The 19,634-nt window shown below is 40.2% G+C and overlaps 1 protein-coding gene across 1 annotated transcript in view; it reads left to right on the forward strand.

Annotated features, from left to right (window-relative positions):
- Positions 1–19,634, forward strand: part of Tafa1 (TAFA chemokine like family member 1) — a 509,982-nt gene that overhangs the window by 470,172 nt on the left and 20,176 nt on the right. The window lies entirely within an intron of this gene.

Below are 19,634 nucleotides of genomic sequence, written 5' to 3' on the forward strand. Positions count from 1 at the left end.
CATCCACATCCAGGTAAGAGTCCATCCTTGAGGGAAGCCAAGCCAATAACTCAAGCAGAAGACTCTGGAGCCAGTAACTGAAGCAGAAGCCATGGGTGTTAAATACCGTTAACATTTTGCTTCATATTGACACACAAAAGCCTTTACTTTTTTTTTTTTTTTTTTTTTTTTTTTTTTTTTTTTTTTGCCATCTAGGACCAACAACCCAGGAATGGCAGAATGGCACTACCCACAATGGGCTGGGCCCTCTCATGTTTATCCAACAGACATTCAGGAGCTTTTACTCTGTGCCAAAAACTGTCTTCAACATCTGAAATCTAGCCATGAATAAAACAGAAAAAGAACTCTGTCCTCTGAAAGCTTATGCTTTGAGAAATGAAATCAGATATACACAAACCCAGTACAGGTAATCTACATTAGAATTAGGAAAATATACATGTATGAGAAAACCGAGGAGTTTAAGATAACTCTGGGTAGAGAGGGAGGAGGAGATATGAAGTATGGAAGTATAGCAATTCTAGATCTGTAGTTTATGGACTAGACACTGAAGGGAGACAAGAGGGCTGGCCAAATTGAAGGCATAGGGGGAAATGAATTGAAGCAGAGGGGAGAAGAAAGCTGAGGACAGGATCAGGATGCAAATGACTAGTGACCAGCAGGGAGGCCTTGAGGCAAAGTCTAACCTGGAAATCACTAGGGCATTCAGGACTGATGTACCCCAGAAATTTTCTTTCTATAGAAGGAAAAAGGGTATTTACTGATCACCTGGTACATGCTGGAAACTGTACTAGGTGCTTCACCTAGGGTTTTGTGTTTAATTATCCCACAGAAATTCCAAAGGAGTCTTCAGGAAAGTCAGTGTTGTAAGGTCCCTTAAAAACCACCACAAGCTCAAGCAATGAGTTGACATCAGCTCTAAGCCTGCTGGAGCTATTTGCACATCTATCCTACCCTTCAAGAAGGTATGGGGAAAGGAAGTTAGTGGCTTAATGTTGAAGGATACCAGGCAGCTCACCCTCATGGTTCTATGTGGATATATGTCCTCTGAAGACCCATCACCTGAGATTATCCATTCCACCCTTCTACTAACTTAGGCATTGTCAAGGGCGGGGGGGAGCAATACATTTCTTACTTAATGTAAGTTTTTTAAAGATTCAAAATACTTTTTTCATCTAAAGCAATTAAAAATGGGATCAGCTTGTAGCCAAGAGTAAATAGAAACCACAAAAAAAATTGATTTTTTAAAAATAATCACCACTATCGAATCCCAATTGTTTTTAAAGCTCACAACCCTTGAGAGGGTAGCATATCTGCTCCTCATCAGCCATTATGCTGGGTAATTAGTAGTAATTAGTAATTAGAAGGTAATTTATTAGTTTGAGTCTTTCCAGAGAATGGTAGAAAATTAACAACCCTATTAGTAAAATTTTATTACTGTGACAAAACATCTGGGCTACACAGCTTTTTAAAGAGGTGAGGTTTGCTGTGGTTGTGGTTTCAGAGGTTCTAGTCTGTGGTTATTTTGTTTAACTAGTTTGGGGTCTGTGTCCAGGTAATATCTAATAACATGAGTGTGCCTTGTGGTATCTGACAAGAAGAAAAGGAAAAGGGGGATGAAGAGTGGGGACACAGAAGGAAAGAGCCACTTCCTGTAGTCCTCATAGAGGAAATGCCCATAGAGATGTAAGAACTTCCACTAGACCTCATCTCTTACAGGTCCAACATCTTCTAATGACATCAATTTATGAACCAGAGGTTTAACGCACAGGCCTGTAGGATAAATTCCACATTCAAACTATGGTAACAAGGAAAGCTATAGGAAGGTCCCCAAAATGTAGGTGCTTCCTGGGAGGCATAGGATAGGAAGGCTCCTGACAGATATGGTAAAATGAACAGAGGAAGACTGGGTACCTTGCACTGAGACGCAAGTGGACTATCACGACTAGTGCGCAGCTTTCCTGGACTCAAGGCAAGGACTCAGAGTATTCATCTTATTCGGGTGCCCAATGTCTCAGGGCAGAATCCAGTAGGTCCTTCTTGCGCTTCCCTGTCTCCTCATCCCATAATCTCTCCAGAGTTGAGCTTAGAAAAGGCAGGTCTTTCTACCCACAGAGCACTTTCCTATACTCATGAGCATAAATCTCTCTCGTTGGCTTGCTGCTGCTGGCTGTTGTACTGTCCTGTATCTGCTATCTCTCCCCTCTTTCGGATATATTATATTGACCTGTGATTGCCTTATGGGCTTGACCATCCCCACCAGACACTGAACAAGTCATGGGAGAAAAATACAAAGAATTCCACCCATCACTCGATTCCTAAGTGAGAAACTGAAGCCAAGCCATGCCACATGGACTCCAGGAAGCTCTGTTTGGTGTGGAGAATAGATTACATCACTGGCACCCACCATTGACAAACTACAACATCCTATTTCTTCCCAGCTGTGTGTCTCAGGGTGAAGACCTTAGTCACCTCTGTTCCCAGCTATCCACACAATGCCATTAAGTTTTATATTACATATAAAATGTACAGTGTGCACATGTCATTAAAATAAAGAAACTGAGACTCAGAAATTTAAAAATGTCAAGTGAGGTGACACAGTGGTTAATGTCAGTGTCATTACCCTGGGGAGCTTTGAATCCCAACTCAGTGTTTCTCTCATTGTATCGTTTCACACAGTAAAGGAAAAAGTGATGACAAGAAGAATAAAAATGGAGGAAGGTGACAGATTTACTGGGCCCTATGAAAGGGGAACTATTACTCATCTTTGCTTTCAGGTAAATGTAAGTTGGGAATTTTCCCCCTGATTTCAAGGTGTTCATTCCAATCCTTATGGGTTTTTGGTTGGTTGGTTTTTGTTTTATTTTGTTGTTTTTTTTCTTTTTTGCATTTTGATTTCAAGTCTTTTCTTGCTTTCTCAGAAAAACACAAGGAAGGTCAGGTATCTGCTGCATTGATTTTCCAGGTGTCTATTAACAGGGCTTGGAAGCAAATTATTCTCCTTGTGATGCAGGCTCCTTCCCTGGCCCTGGAAGGAGGAAAATCTCGTTAGATCTTTTGGAATCACATTTCACTCACTTTGCACGTTCAAAAACACATCCATTACTGTGGTTTTTAAAATAAGCATATAGTACAAATATCAGAGTAGCAATAAAGATGGACATAATCCTCAGCCTCTCACTGTGATAGATTTTATACATGAATTAATCGGTGTGAAAACAATACCATTAGCAAGCGTGGCTGTCATAAATGTTATTAACTAAACTATCTGCAGAGCTTCAGTAGGTTTTTAATCATGTATCTCTAGAAGTGGACAACTTAACTTATTCCCTCTAGACCTTGAATAGAAGTACAGCAGTAAAGGTAACCGTTTTTTTTCTTCTATCAAAACAATCAAACCTGATTGTGATTGTGAATAAAGGCAATCAAAGATGAACTGCATAGATAATCATGAGGTTTCCTACTGTAAAATGACACTAAGGAATCCTCTTTCCAATTCAGTCAATATTCAAAGTGATCTGAAGACAAAATAAACCCACATAGCTTAACAATTTTAAAATGTTAATTAAACACAGATTAATATTCACTAGGCTTAATCTTTCAACGTTTCCCTGGTACTCTTCATAACCGTAGATAAACTTAATCTCCTGAAACGACATGTCTGTCTTCATTTCAACTCTCAATCTCACTTATTCAAATTAAAACCAAATATATATTTTAGAATTACAGTAGAGAATGATAAGTGATGTGTAATATCTAATTAGACACTTGAGATGCAGCAGGAGTCATTCAGAGTGACGAAGGTGATGCTGGTGACCAGCATCAGTACCATGGACCATGTGTACAGCACTCAAATAGTGTCCCTGGGTGTTTCCATATTCACTGGTTACATACACCTTATCTCCTTAATAACCCTGAGAGGTAAGAGGGTTAAAACTACCACTATCTAATACAAGAGGACACCAAGGCTTACAGAAGTTAAGGACTTCAGCCAAGGTCTTTAAAGTCCTTACCCTCTTTGACTGAAATTGAAGCTTTAAACACTCCTTAGTGTAATCATTTCATTTGATGTACACATCCATTGTTGTATCATTAACAAGATTTGTTCTGTTTCATTCATCATTTGGAACTTGATTGTTTCTTGAAAGTAAAATTGAGGATCCCTCCTCCCCCAAAATAATAAAGTCTACTCTCAAAACATCCATTAGCTTTTAAATGTAATGACTCATTTATCAGCATGAAGAATTATATACAAGTGGTTTGATAAAGTATTATTAAGCATAGCATTATTATCAGTCTTTCTCTACCCATCCTCAAAAGTACAGATCCATTTATCTAACCATTTCAAGTATGTGTTGATTAAAAGTTGCACAAAGCCTGACAAATACAGAGGCAGATGCTCTCAGCCAGCCATTGGACTGAGCATGGAGTCCCCAATGGATCAGTTAGAGAAAGGACTGAAGGAGCTGAAGGGGTTTGCAATCCATAGGAAGAACAACCATATCAACCAACCAGACACCCCCGAGCTCCCAGGGACTAAACCATCAACCAAAGAGTACACATGGAGGGATCCTTGGCTCCAACCGCATGTGTAGCAGAGGATGGCCTTGTCGGGCATCAGTGGGAGGAGAGGCTTGGTCCTGTGAAGGCTTGATGCCCCAGTGTAGGGTAATGTCAGGACAGTGAGGTGGGAGTGGGTGGCTGGGTGAGCACACTTATAGAAGGAGGGGGAGAGAGGATAGGATAGTGGGGTTCCGGAGGCGAAACTGGGAAAGGGGATAACATTTGAAATGTAAGTAAATAAAATCCATTAAAAGAAAAAGAAAAAGGAAAGATTAGTGGTGTTAAAAAATAAATAAAACTAAAACAAACAAACAAAAAGTTCTGCAGTGGCCTGAAGGCTGGGAAGGAGAAAAGTTTGTCGCCCATTCTAGGTACAATACAATATTCCTAACACTAGGAACGTGTTTCATTACTTGATTAGATGGTTCTCAGTCCTTTATTTAAAAAAGAAAATAGGTTGGAATGAGTATTAAAGTTATCCAGGTTCTTATAAGTAATAAACGATAAGGTGAGATAAAAGGCAAATATATTTCAAATTGGCTCTCTTATCAGAGTTCCCTGTCTTGATTGCACCGGCTCCATCAACTGTGGAATCTGAGGACCAGGAGTCCCTCTTTGGAGGTGTCATTAACCTGAACTTCACATGCGAGGAAAAACCATTCCTTCCCACTTTCCCCTGCAACATTCCACATCTATAAACAGGGACACTTGCAGGAATCTGTGGGTCAGATTAACTCCTTAAGGCCATGGAGGGAAGTCACACAAGTGTGTATGGGTGTGTACCAGGTGGTGAGCCATAGCTCCAAGCAGGGAGAAGGAGTTTAATAAATATGTATTAAGGATTTTAATAAATAAGTTACGAAAGGATGTAAACATTTAATGACTATATTTTAGTCCATTTCAGAAATGTATAAAATGAGCTTTGAATTAAGAACATTTTGCACTGCACAGGTTTGGAAAAATATTTTATGTATATCCTAAAACTGGTCTTTTTTATGTCTAACACAACTGTGAAATAGTGTCAAGTAATAATATTTTTTCTTTTTTTCTTTTTTTTTTTAGATTTATTTATTTATTTTATGCATATAAGTATACTGCAGCTGTACAGATGGCTGTGAGCCTTCATGTGGTTGTTGGGAATTGAATTTTAAGACCTCTGTTCACTCCAGGTGGCCCCACTCCCATTGCTCAGACTCTGCTTGCTCTGGCCCAAAGATTTTTTTATTATTATACATGAGTACACTGTAGCTTGTCTTCAGATGCACCAGAAGAGGGCACCTGATCTCATTACAGGTGGTTGTGAGCCACCATGTGGTTGCTGGGACTTGAACTCAGGACCTTCGGAAGAGGAGTCAGTGCTCTTACCCGCTGAGCCATCTCACCAGCTCCTAATATATGTCTTCAAGTTCATGGGAACAACTGTGTATGAGTAAAGAGAGAGCCTTCATTTTGTTGCCCACAACCTTGTCCTTGAGATGTTGTCTTCCTCCCCATCCCCTACACCTGCTAGAGCTTATCTGGGATGAAATTCAGTGGCAAAAATCCAAATTTAACTGATTTAAACATGATGTTGAATATCAAGGCAATGGCTGTCTCCAGATGCCAGCACCTCTTAGTATCTCTGCTGTGGTTTATTCTCTAGCGAGGTATATCTAAAGCTGTCCCCAAGCACTAACAACAAAGCAGTCTTATAGCTTACAAAGTCACCCTTAGAAAGAAAAAGAAAGTATCCCTTTCTCATTAGCATTAGCAAAACCCCAGAGTTGAAGGTAATTGGTTGTCTCATGACACAAGTCCATCTCTGAATCAGTCGCTGTGGCCAGAGAGACTGTCCCAATTTTTAATTGGTACATAACACCCCTAGCACTTGCAGGTTCAAAACTGGGATTTTATCTTAGCCCATGATTTTATTAGCCAGTCACTTGGATGAAGTTCAGAGGGATGAATTTTCTGTCCCCACATGGTGTTGACAGAAGTCCCTTCACGGTGTTCCCTGTTCCCTGGAAGTCGCAGTCTGAAAACAACTCAGAATGACACACAGGGGCTGAAAGACAGAGCTCAGCTGGAATTATACACCATGATATCCGCATGTCATATCTTTCCTAGAATGGGGAGGGTGGTAAGGTTGTTAAAGAAGGAACGGGAATGATTACCAAGAAGATTCAAAAGACTTTTTATGCTGTATTTTAAGAAATCCTAGATAGTCCTTTCAAATGTTTTCATTCCAGAAAGAGGTCACCAAGAAATGATCTCCACTTCCTAGGGGGGTCAGAAGCTATTTTTTTTTTTTATTCCTGCAGTTGTCTTTTACCTTAAGTAGAGATAGATTGATCTGATATGACAAGTCCGAGCCTGTGACTGTCCCTCTTTCCAAGTGCTGGGGTCAGCTCCACCTGCAGTATGTGACCTAAATTTTCTAAAGAAATATCAGAAATGTTTCTAGAATAAACAAAAAAGAAACTGGTGCATGTGGACAAGTGAACAACAGCTGTGCCACAAGTGGACAAGTGGATACTGACACCATACAACTTTGTGGTCCTGGTAGACATTTTAGAATGAAAGGTGAAGCTAGAGAGTGATAAGCTGTGCCTCAGTCTCTGCCATCTACTTAAGCTGGTTTTCCACCTCTTAGCCTTTCCTTCCTTTTCTATAAACTGTGGATAAAAGTAACTCCTCCCTAGTGGGTAGGGTGATAACTGTAACTCCTCTCTAGGGGGAGGGACAATAATAGCAACTCCTCCCTAAGGGTGTGGGGTGATAGTAACTCCTCCCTAGGAGGTAGGGTGGTAACACCCCCCCCCGTGGAGTTATAGTACTCTAAGAGGGGTGATAGGAGTAACTCCTCCCTAGGAGTGGGGTGACTGCTCTATGAAGCACCTGGGGCTTTCTCAGCAGGCTCTTCTCCCAGTTTCTCTCCTGTTACATGAGGCAGTGGACATGAGCTGCTCTTGAAACTGGCACCCCCTTTGAGGGTGGCATAAAACGTGGTGGGCTAAAGAGTTTCCAATGTGGAGGAGGGCTTCAAACATACAGAACCTAAATATTATTTGCAAGCAGCACTGGGCTCTAATTCCCAGATGTAGTTTCACCATTTTCCTTTGATCAGTAAAAGCGGGTAGAGCTCGGTCCCTATTCACAGCAGAGAGTGCTTCTATGGATCTTTGTGGTGACACTTTTCCTTCTTGATCTTTGAAAGCTACTCTGCTCAGAATGCAAAGCATTCAAGGCCAATGGTTCTTTTTGCAACATCATAGGCCGCTGATCCCATCTTCATAATGGGGTTGGGGGCTGAGGTTAGCTTTTCTTTTTTTTTTTTTCCTTTTATTGGTCATTGCTGATAAAACCTGATTGCTGAGGTTTTTTTTTTTTTTTCCCCCCTGGACATTCAATGACTGGAAACTGTCACCAAATCCTGTGATTAAATTAGGCTTCAAATACTAGACCCATGACTTCTCAGCCTGATGCTTTTCATCATGAAGACAGTTCTGAAAGGAAAATGCCCTTCAGGAAATGTTATCCTGGGGTTCTACAACTTTAAATGTGAATGCAGACGGAACACATACGACAGGGATGTTGCAGCTCTTTCATATTTCAAACTTTCTTTTGTACATATTGTCAATTAATATGTCTAGCTCTTGAATTTGATCTAAAAACAAGTGATCTTGGATTGAAAGCAATTGGGATTTTCTGTGGCATCTAAGGACAGCTACAGTTCTTTATCCTGCTCCTAGAAAAGACGGGATATAGGAAACTTTTGGAATAGCATTTGAAATGTAAATAAAGAAAATAATAATAAAAAAAAAAAGAAAAAAAAGAAAAGATGGCAAAAAGATCACAAGGGGTTGGGACTATTTCCCTGTGCTCAGCATGTAGGAGTCAGGCCACTGATAATAAATGAAAGCATTTGTGGTCACCATCAAGGTAGTGCTTAATACCAGGGAATGCTAGAGTAAACTGATTGCTTTTCTCCCTCTCTCCCTCTCTCTTTCTCTCTCTCACCACCTCTTCCTCTTCCCATTCCTTTCACTCTCTCTCTTTCCCTCCTCTTTCTCCTCCTCCCATCTCCTATTCTCCGCACACCCCCCCCCCGCCCCAATCTTCCTCTGGCATGTTTAAGAAGACAAAACCTGAGTGTTTTGTACATAACAACCCTCTGAAAGTATTTCCCACCAGTGTTTGAATACAAGCTAAGAACTTCTCTTTAGGACAATGACAATATGTACCTAGAGAAAGCAATTACTTTTATATTTGATTTTATTGACTGTGGGAGGAATAAGGTCAATTTTCTAATTAGGAAGAGTTATTTTCATATGTATGATATGATATATGATATGAGTTAGTTTTATGTACTATATATATGTATGTATATATATAGTGATATATATATATATATATATATATATATATATATATACATATCACAATTCCTAAAAGTGATACACTGTATTTGTGTGTGCACCCATGTATGCATTGTTGTCAAAACCAGGGTCTTCCTCATGTTAGGCCATTGATCCATCACTGAGATAAACCCATATTTAATCTTATTTAGTTTAAAACTCAAACAGAGATCTTCGCTTCTTTTAGGCCCCTATATAGTTCCCTTGTCTGGGCTTCGTATTCATCAACCAGAAATCCATAGACTTTAAGTTCCTTTTTGATATGGGTGACAGGACATCTTTGCAAACCACAGCTAGGCAACCTGCAGCAAGTTAAGCTATTAATGCTGAGCAAGCCTCCTCCAGGCAGCACCTGGGAGCGATCCAGATTGCAAGAAGTGCTGAAGAGAACAGACCACGTGCTCTTACTAAATAAACCAACCCATTACAGCACCAGCTAGAACTAAATTGCATTCTTCAAACACAGAACCATAGCCTAGGAAGAAAAGTTCATCTGACCAAGGAAAAAAATACCCTGGGAAGAGAAAGCTGCTCTGGTCGTAAGAGATCACTTCACCACCGCGCAGATGGCTTGGACATTAGGGGCACTTTCGCTCTTTCAGAGGACTTGGATTCTTTCTTCAGCATCACAGGGGGGTTCACAACCATGTGTAACTCCAGTTCCAGGGGATCTTATGCCATCTTTGAACTCTGCAGGTACCAGACATACATGTGGTGCCCATACACACGTGGAGGCAAACACTAACATACATACAATTAATATCTAAATGTTTTTAATTCAATTTTTAAAAAAGTGATTTTTTCATTACCTTGGATTTGACACAGCGGTTGTGTAGTGTAGGATCTACTTAATGCGGAAGGTGATGATCCAAGTCTCATACCTCAAATAGACAGATCCCCACTTACTGCCACCTACTCCCAAATACATTGCTCCTTTTACTTCAAAGCTGCTAAAATACCAATGTGGCATGCTTGCCTATGTCTCTGGATTACTTTATCTTTATCTTCAGTGAGAATCCACACTTCCGCCTGTGGAGATAGCAGTCAATAAAATGTTTGCCATGGAAATCTGAGTGCCTGAGTTCAATCCATAGAACTCATATAACAAAGCCTGGCATGGCGGGATGTGTTTGTAGACAAGCAAGCACATCTTTGCAGCTTGCCAGCCGGACAGACAGACAGCCAAGTTTTCTTGGTGGACTCTAGGCCAATGGAAAACTCTTGTCTTGTCAAATAAGCTGGATGGCGTTCAGAGGAATAACATCCATTCTCTGGCATCTACACATGTGTGCACACACATGAACAGTGAACACACACCCACACCAATGCTCATCTCCTCCTCAAATATTACCATTCCTCCTTTTGTATTTATCTCAGACATTGCCCTTTAACTCTCTGATCATCTATGGAGACAGAGATGTTTTGTTGATTAGTCCTCAGTTTTACCTCTTACTGGTTAGACATAGACCAGTAAGGGCTTCTTCATTTGCTTTCATCTCCACCTCTCTAAACAGAGCAATACTCTGTATCCCAGGACTGTATAATAGGAGGGTTGATATGTTGAACTCACTAAGTTCACTTAGTAATGATGCCTGGCTTGGAGTAAGTGCTACTACGCAACTGTTGTGTTTCCAAACTGTTATTCATTGCACTGTCTCACTGGTCATGTTAACGACAATTAAATTTTATTTTGTATTAAGCTGAAATCTTGTCTGTAGTGTTCACTAAAATTAATCAGTTTATCTTGAGCCCTAACATAGCCCTAGGGATGTGCTTAACTGAACTTCACAGAAACCTGTGAAAATGAGATCTGCTTATGACACTTGCTAATTACCTGTGATACTTAAACAACAGTAACAATAATTCTTGGTCACTCAGCATTTACTTTTCAACTGGCTTTGATCTGGAGTCTTGCTAATAGTAGTAGCTTCAGTCCTATGACCTTTAAGTATGACCCTTAATTATAAATAAAACGGACTGGAGAGACAGACAGCTCAGTGGTGAATAGCACTTGCGACTTTTTCAGAAGACCTGATTGCTGTTCTCAACACTTCCAGGTGAGCTCATACTATCAGGAACTTGGTTCCGAGGGATCCAACACCCTCTTGTAGTTTCTATGAGTGCTATACATGACTTAAATGCCGATAAAACACTCATACACATAAAATAAAAATAAATCTTTCACAAAAGAAACCAGAAAACAGAAGCATAAGTTAGTTCTTTGCCCAAAGTCCTACAGCAAATGAAGTCTTTGAAGCTAAAGTCTGCCTGATCCTAGATATTCCATTGTTAACTATGCTTTAATGATTGATACTCAAGATGTTGACTTAGTGGGTGTATATCTGTATGTATGTATGTATGTATGTATGTATGTATGTATGTGTGTATGTATGTATATAATAAATTTCTGTCAATCTATTTTTATTTTTATATTATTTATCTAATATGTGATATTTTGCTCCCATGTATGTATGTATGTGTATCATATGCAGCCTTGGTACCCACAGAGGACCCCCTATTACTGAGGTTATGGATGATGGTAAGCCCCCAGGTATGTGGATGCTTGGAATGGAACCCAAATTATCTGTAAGAGCAATAAGGGTTCTAAACTGCAAAGCCATATCTCTAGCCCCAGATAATTAACTTTTAAATAAAACTTACAATTGTATTTGTATCATGTATTCATCATGTTCTTCAGGACCATTCCCAGAAGGAGTTAACAGGGGCCACAAATAAGTAAAACATGACATCTGGCAGCTTCCATCTAAAAAGCTCAAATATCCAGTTAGATTCAGATACTCCCAAACTCAGTCTAGCAGTGCTTAAAAATCCATGCCTTGGTCAACCATTTGAGCAAACTCTGACTCTCAAGCAGAACCACTTCAAGATGGGTACTGAATGCTCAGGTTCACAACAGGCATGTTTAGAAACCTCTCCAGAAGTCCCAGAACTTTCTCATTAACTGCTTCTGCCCACTTCCTCACTGATGGCTGAGATACGCAGGAAGGACTAGACAGTGAGGCTAGCACTAAGTCACCCTGAGGAGTGAGGCTGGAGACAGAGTTGTTTCCCTAAGGATTAGCCAACCGCTTCTATTAGAGTGGGGAATGTGTCGTTGTCACTAGGCAGAAAGATAGCAACTGACAGTGACCACAAAGCTGGTCTCTGATTCACATCCATTTGTCTTCAAAGCTCTTGAGCTTTCACGTGGCAACTAGTTTTGCAGTTGACATCAGTGATAAAACTAAATTCCACTTTAGATAATTTTTTTTCCTACTGCTAAATAATATATCCTGGTGTGTTCGCAGAAACTGTATGCTCATCATCTTGATCTACAGCAAATGGTGTATGACACCTAGAAGACTAACACTGAGGTCAGAATGATCCTCTGAAGAGTTTCTATTGGCTCCTAATCACTGGCATGATGTTAGGAGATGGACTTAGAATTCCCGTGACAGAGGCCTCAAGAACTCTCTGTCCCTTTCTGTACTGTGAAGATATGACCCAGATATGAAGCAGAAGTGGCTCTACATCAAACCATGATTATGCCAGTGATTCACTCTTCTTTTCCTAGAAGTGACATATGAAAGTCTGTTGTTTAACAGTATCAAGTTCATGGTATTTTGTTTTAGCATCTGGATGGACTAGGATGGACTGAGGGCCCACTGCTACCTTGTAGTCTTGTAGTAACTAATTTATCTAGGAAGAATACTTTCGGAAATGAATAGTGTTAATGTCCTGTGGGCTTGCTTCCTTAGTTAGTTTGGGTAACCCTAGCAAAGCATCATAGTCTGGACATGGTGCACAGCAGAAATCTATATCTCTTGTTTGTCCAGGCTGATAAGCAGACCAAATGTCAGCATGACCCACCCCTGCTAAGAAGCCTTTTCTGGTTTATAAATTGCCAACGTATTGCCATCTTTGCGTGAAAGAAAGCAGAGAAAGCTCTCGGAGGTCTCTTTAATAAGGATGCTGAGCCAGTCCTTGAGAGACCTAGTCTCAGGTCCTCATTACTTCTTGAGGCCCTACCTCATACTGTCAAATTGTAGATCAGCATTTCAACATAGGAACTTGGGAGGTGAGGGGAGCTCAAACATACAGTGTATGGCATGGGCTTCCTTATTCTGGAAGATTTGCCTTTCTGAATTGAGGGGGGATAATATTCAGCAAAAGTGCTTTGATAGTAGGGTTCATAACAGAAAGAATGTGATTTCTCAAAGAGGCACTCAAGACCGTGGTAGCATTTGCCTTCCTCAGAACTTCACTGTAAGCTGTGCGTCTCCAACGGGCATTTCTTCCCTCAAGATATGTTGCCATCTCAACAAGTGAAACCAAATCGCTTTTGAGCTCAAAGTTTGAGCTGAGGCCCCCCCTTGAAAACTCAAGGGAAGAGTTAAGATGCTGAATACCTGGTGCCTTTCCAGCAAACCCTGTCAATTCCCAGAGATGGGTTTGTTTCAGTCCAATCCTAGAAGAATGAAAACTAACCATTAAAGAAACAACCAAGGAACTTTCCCAGGCTCTCCTCCAGTTGCTCTTCTTCCAGTTTTACTTTGAAGGTTGATGCTCCGTTTCCTAATTTTTTCCTGAGAAGCAGCCAGACCTGGCAAGCACTCCTCCCCTGCACCAGTTTCTCTATAATATCCCTTTCTGCTGGAATCACAGCAGAGAATGGCAAATAGATCTTAATCGCTTATTAAATTGAACTTAACTCCTCTAGACCATAGCAATTAGGATCACTCCATCTTCGGCATACTAGATTGTAATTTTAAAAACCCAGCATCACTGCTGACACTAAAGGGTTCCAGGAAAATGCCTGATTTACATACAGCTGGGCCCACCCTGCATGGCCTGCATCTGTTGTGTTTAGGACATTGTGATTACATATGCCAAGAGGAGGCGCACACAGTAATAAGAAAAGAAAGCTACTCTCTCGGGGTTGTCAGTCAGTCAGCTGAATGTCTGCATGGTAATATTTAAAATGTTCTTTCCTCAATCATATTCATTGCTCTGCACTTTGTATGACTAGATTCCTTCATTCCTGCAGGGAGGCCACAAGTGTTTCCTGAGTATATCAGTGTCACGCGTGCGGTTCTACTCAGCAATAGGTACTAGAATGTCTGAATAATAGGAGCTTATACAATAGGAAATGATATTTTTATGTAAGAAATTCATAGGTATCTGTCATGACAGGAGTTTAGTAATCTAAGTGCCAATATTGGGCATTTTTAATGAATTTCCCTCGAAGGTGCCAGTAGTTACAGTGTTCATCTCAATGTTCAGGAGATATACCTGCAAAATCAGGAGTCAGAAGACTGAAAACCAGGCCAGTAGTAAATGCCTTTTGCTGACAGGAAATGAGGACTTTGCCAGATCACTCTCCCTAAAAGACCTTAGTTGCTTTTATAGAGCAGAGCTGTCCAGCTTCAGGCACAGGAAATTATTTTTGTGTCGAGACTCTGGGGTAGGAATTATAATGGGAGAAAGGACTGGGAAATGGCTTTTCTGTAGCCAATTTACAGTTCTGGCCACAATTTCAGTGTGTCATCTGCTCTGTGTAGAACCTTAAACACACAGATGGAGACATGCCATCCTTAGCCCTCAGAAATGTACAGCCTGGTGTGGAGAAAGACAGGGAAAGAAGAGCTCAAACTTTTGAAGCAGTATGAGAAATACAGTAGAAGCCTAAAAGAAGACTGAAGTTTAGTCAAATGTAGGTCAAAAAAATGTTTCTATGGTGTCAGGGAACTCAAGACAATTAGTTATTTCTCTCTTGTATAAATTCAGCGGTAGAATCTGTCAGGTAACCAATTTACACTCAGCCTCACAGGGAGAGGGAGGAAAAGGGAAACTCAAGAGGCCTGGGTCCATTCAAATTTGTTTCTTCCTCTTTTGTTTTCTGACATGTGATTCTGGGATTTATGTCCTTGAGTAAACTAAGCAGGAGTATAAAATTTTTCATAGATATTTATAGATTTTTCTAGAAAACTGAGAACCTAGGTGTGGAAAGTCAAGACGAGTAGATTTCCTATAATGGCTAACAGTATTCTTCTACGTAACTTGTTCATCTAGGATTCTTTGATTGTACTACATTATCACTGAAAGTAAACATCTAACTTGTGATAGGATGTCAAGGGGTCTATACTTCATGGCCAATGACTAGCAATTCATGCAAGCAGTATGAACAATGTGTGAGAAAAACCAGAGGAGTGGGGGAGATCTGAGGTGTCATTCATACTTGCTAGGAAGAAAAGAATTCTTTTTTTTTTTCCACATCAATTGGAATGATGTTTAAGAGACAGTACTTAAACCAATATTTGCACACCTACAACATATCTTGTGAGGTGTGTGTGTGTGTGTGTGTGTGTGTGTGTATGGTATGTTTGTGTAGTGTATGTGTGCATGTATGGTAGTGGTGTATGTGTGTGAGTATGGTGTGTATGGTATGTATGTATGGTGTTTATGGTATGTGTACGTGTGTGGCATGTATGTGTGGCATGTATGTGTGTGGTGTATGAGTATATGCCATGTATGTGTGTGTGCAGTGTGTGGGTTGTGGGAGTATGGGATGTGTGTGTGTGTGTGTGTGTGTGTGTGTGTGTGTGTGTAATATGTGTGACAGTGCTCATGCAGAGAGGCCAAACCTGACAAAGCAGACAGTGTAAATACACAATATTTGGTGATATGAGTGTACCATTTCAGCATGCCTTAGTTTTCCTATTTTATCCAGAAAATGGAATATGAAATTTAATATACAATCTCAATATTGGCAATTAAATTCAGCTCTTAAGGACCACTGAGTGAGGGAAGAACACAGAATCTTCAGATGTGTTTTGGGACACAAGATGCAGAGTTTTTACCTTTGAGTCCAATTCATTTTGTAATTTCTTAGGATTGCCATGATTACAAACTAAAAATAACTTCCTCTGCTAGTAAAGGGGCTCAACCATGATTCAGGTGCCATTAAAACACACCCTGTCATAAGTTGCTTAAATTTTTTATTTTGAAGTTTTTCATCAACATGTAAACGAATTATAGGAGTTTTGTTGTGATATTTTTTGAACATGGGTGTAATGGGTTTTGATCATACACACACACACACACACACACACACACACACACACACACATCATGCCACCTCATTTGTTCCTCTCATCCTGTCAGCCTTCTTCCTCTGCCCAACTACTTCCTCTTCCATATCTTATTTTTGTTTGCTTTGGCCTGATTGGTGTTTGTTTTTAGGGGTATTGTTGTTGATAACCCAAATCATTTGCTTGGGATTGATTTCAGTGTATGGGTGGAAGGTCAATTAGTAGATGTTTAATTTCTGCATCTGTGCCTTCAGAAGCACAGATCTGTAACTGTAATGTCAGGATTGTATGGGAAAAGATTGAGAGGGCTGTCTGCAGCCACACTCGAACCAGGGTCCTCCTGAAAGGCGAGCTGGGCTATAAAGGGAAAAGACAGCGAGATGAGAAAGAACGGGGCTAAGACAAGGAATCCTGATCAAAGCCCACAAGTTTAATAAAGTTCAGAGTTTATAAAGAGGGAAAAAGTCCATCCCCCACCACCTGGTTGTTGGGGCCTCTCGTACAGGTGAGAGCCTGTAGGCGGGCCTTGAGAATGTTGTCTCTGGAACATCTAAAGGTCTTCTCAGCAGCTTTAAAGAGCAGTAGTATAAACAGTAGAGCAGGCTTGGCAGGTTGCAAGGGACCACCCCAGGTGGTCCTATGCTAGTGGCTACAGAGGTCTGTAAGAGCCTGCTTTGAGGCTGAGGAAGCCAACAAAAGATGTCCCTGAAACTGCACATTCTTGGCATCCTTGGTTATGGCCTTCTGTGTTCTCACCCTCTCCAGGCTTTTGCTACTGGAGAATAATAATGTTTGTTTTATTTTCCTTTGAAACACTTGAACTTTCTTTGTACAGGCATCTTAGCCTAATACAATCCCTGATATCTTTGAAAGGCATGGAGAAAATTGAACTACAGCTTGAGGATCCTCATTTGAAATTTGCATGGAGTATTCTTGACATGTCTATAGCAATTCTTTTCCAACTTGTCATTTTTATACCATCTTCAGATTTTGGGTATATAACCATACCCCATTATTCTTTGCTTGGTCTGTTTCTTTACGTTTACTTAAACATGCTCATTTTAAAGCATATCTTCCAACTATGTTAGTCTTTCTGGGACTATAAAATAATCTCATTCCCATGACCCTCATGCTATTGTGTTTTCTTCCAGGATGGGAAAGATCCATTGGTCCTAAATCTAGGAAAGTCCCGGCTATACATTTGATGGTTGGCTGACCAATTATTCAAGAAGGGCCCAACATGGGCTAGCTACTCTATGCTCATGTGACCCTTTGCTATCCCAATCACTTTTAAGCCTCTTCCTATGTTATATTTACTACTCTCTTGACCAAGCAGTTACATAGCCAAACGTAGCAAGAGTTGTCAAGGAAACAGACCACTTCCTGAAGTTACTTTGTGAAGACATGAGCATAGACAGAGAAGAAGATCTTGGCCATTCTCTTAATTCTAAATGGAAGCTTAGTGTCATGTGACATAAAATGACAGCAACATTTCAAACTAAGGTAGCAATATATCACCATTACAAAGTGACTTTTGTAGTAAATTAAGTTTAGGAATCAAACAGCACAGGCACTCCACAACTCTCTTGCCTCCAGGGGTTTCTGGCCTAAAATTAGTAGGTATCATTGTAGTTTTTAGGTTTCATTGTGAAACCCTGATAAATCCCTCTCTACCTTCTAACTTAGCTAACTTATTCATGTGGCACTGTGCCATGGGGCTCCAGGTAAGACAGCTTTGATTCTGGACTCCTTGTAGGCAAATGCCTCCAGAACATTTCTGCATTCACATTCCTGTTCTCTATTGAGGTTTTGCCTTCACAGTGACTTCACTGATGTGAACAAAGTAATTTGTGATGTCCTAGTGTGGTAGAACTTCTTTTCTACTGCTTGGATGTTTCTAAATATTTTTTTTTCTAACTGCTTAAAAATAGAGTACTTGGTATCACTGAATTAAGCATTGAAGCCTAAAAACTTCCTATAATCATTCATCTCCTTGTCTACTTAAAAATTCAGAGACGAGGTTTCTGCCAGGCGTGTATGTAGCTCACAGTGCCTAGCCTAAGTAGGACTGTGCACAGAGCAGCTGAACTGTAAATATTTTCTAATAAGGAAAGATAAACACTTTGAAACAGTACACACAGTCCCCAAAATAACCACACTTTATTATTATCGGTTTAAGGTGTATATAAGTGTGTGCTTAAAATAAAACTGAATCCCATTTATGGGCGTCACAATTACATATGAGGAGTAAAACAAACTGGGGTACAACAATGCCTTAGTGGTTAAGAGCACTGTCTGCTCTTCCTGAGGACCTGAGTTCAGGTCCCAGCTTCCACATGACAGCTCACAATCACTTATAACTCCAGGTCCAGGGAGTCCATCAACTTATCTGGCCTCTGCATGGACAAGGTGTATAGGCACGCATGCAGGCAAAACACACAGACACATAACATCATTTTAAGCAAATAAAACAAACTATTAAGAATAAATAGTTGTGTATGGGAATCACACTGTGTACGGGAAAATGAAATAATTTGCTGTTTTCAAGGGGTTGACAGAAAAAGATAGCTCATTCTGAAAAGATATTAGGAACTTGTTAAAAATGGCAGAAATAAGTAACCAAAGAATTATATTGATATTTCAGACAAATTAAATTATATCTGACTGCTCTGTGATCTGGGATTAGACATTGAAAGTCAAATGATACATTCCAAATTTAAAGCCATTGCCTGGAACCCGAAGGCCCTGGTCTCCCTAGAGACAACAGGACCACAGCAGTGTTATAGATTATTGTTCTCTTGTTTTGTAAAAACACCTGGATTAGTATATTCACAGGTGTCTGTGAGGAAGGCATGTGTGACTCTGAGAGAGGGTGGGCCGACTTCACCCTCTCAAGGTTCCATCCTCGGTGGTAATTCACTCAGCCACCCATGACATCGTAATGAAATCAGAGTAAGAGTGCGTCTTGTTCAATTCTCCAGGATTTGACTGTCTGGGCAGCAGGTGAGCTCAGGGTTAGAGACACTTCTGCCCTCGTTGGTATCAATTTTTATAGATCTGAAGTGGCCTGAGAGGTTCCATGTGCCCTGTTCTTTCTCCCTTGTCTAAAGTATCATCAGTGCCAGGAACATCTCCCTGGGAGTTTGAACTTTCCTTTAATCTAATCCATTTAGAAAATGACTTACAATTTATTGAATAAAATGGAGAAAATTGATACCTTTTCATTAGGCTGACAAAATCTTTTTCACTGCTGGCATCTGAAATGTGTTTTCTATTTAAATTTTATTTATATCAATCTTCTCTAGTGGGAGTGAGATTAAAATGAAAGACCTTACAATCAGTATGCCACTTTCCCATTACTCCCAACACCTCGAGTGCCGGGTTTGCAAATGAACATGATGCCGGGAATTTTCTGGGCATGATTTAGTACTCCGGATCAGTTGCAAAGTGAAATAAAGCAAAAGTGATATTTTAATATATCAATAACCATAAAAGTGATTACTTTGCATGTGAAAAAAAGAAAGCATACTTAGCTGACATTATTTGATTTTAGTAAATCTGCAGTAGTTCTAGCAAAAACCATATT

This window comes from Mus pahari, chromosome 2 (genome assembly GCF_900095145.1).
Source record: "Mus pahari chromosome 2, PAHARI_EIJ_v1.1, whole genome shotgun sequence".
In the NCBI taxonomy this organism is placed as follows: domain Eukaryota; kingdom Metazoa; phylum Chordata; class Mammalia; order Rodentia; family Muridae; genus Mus; species Mus pahari.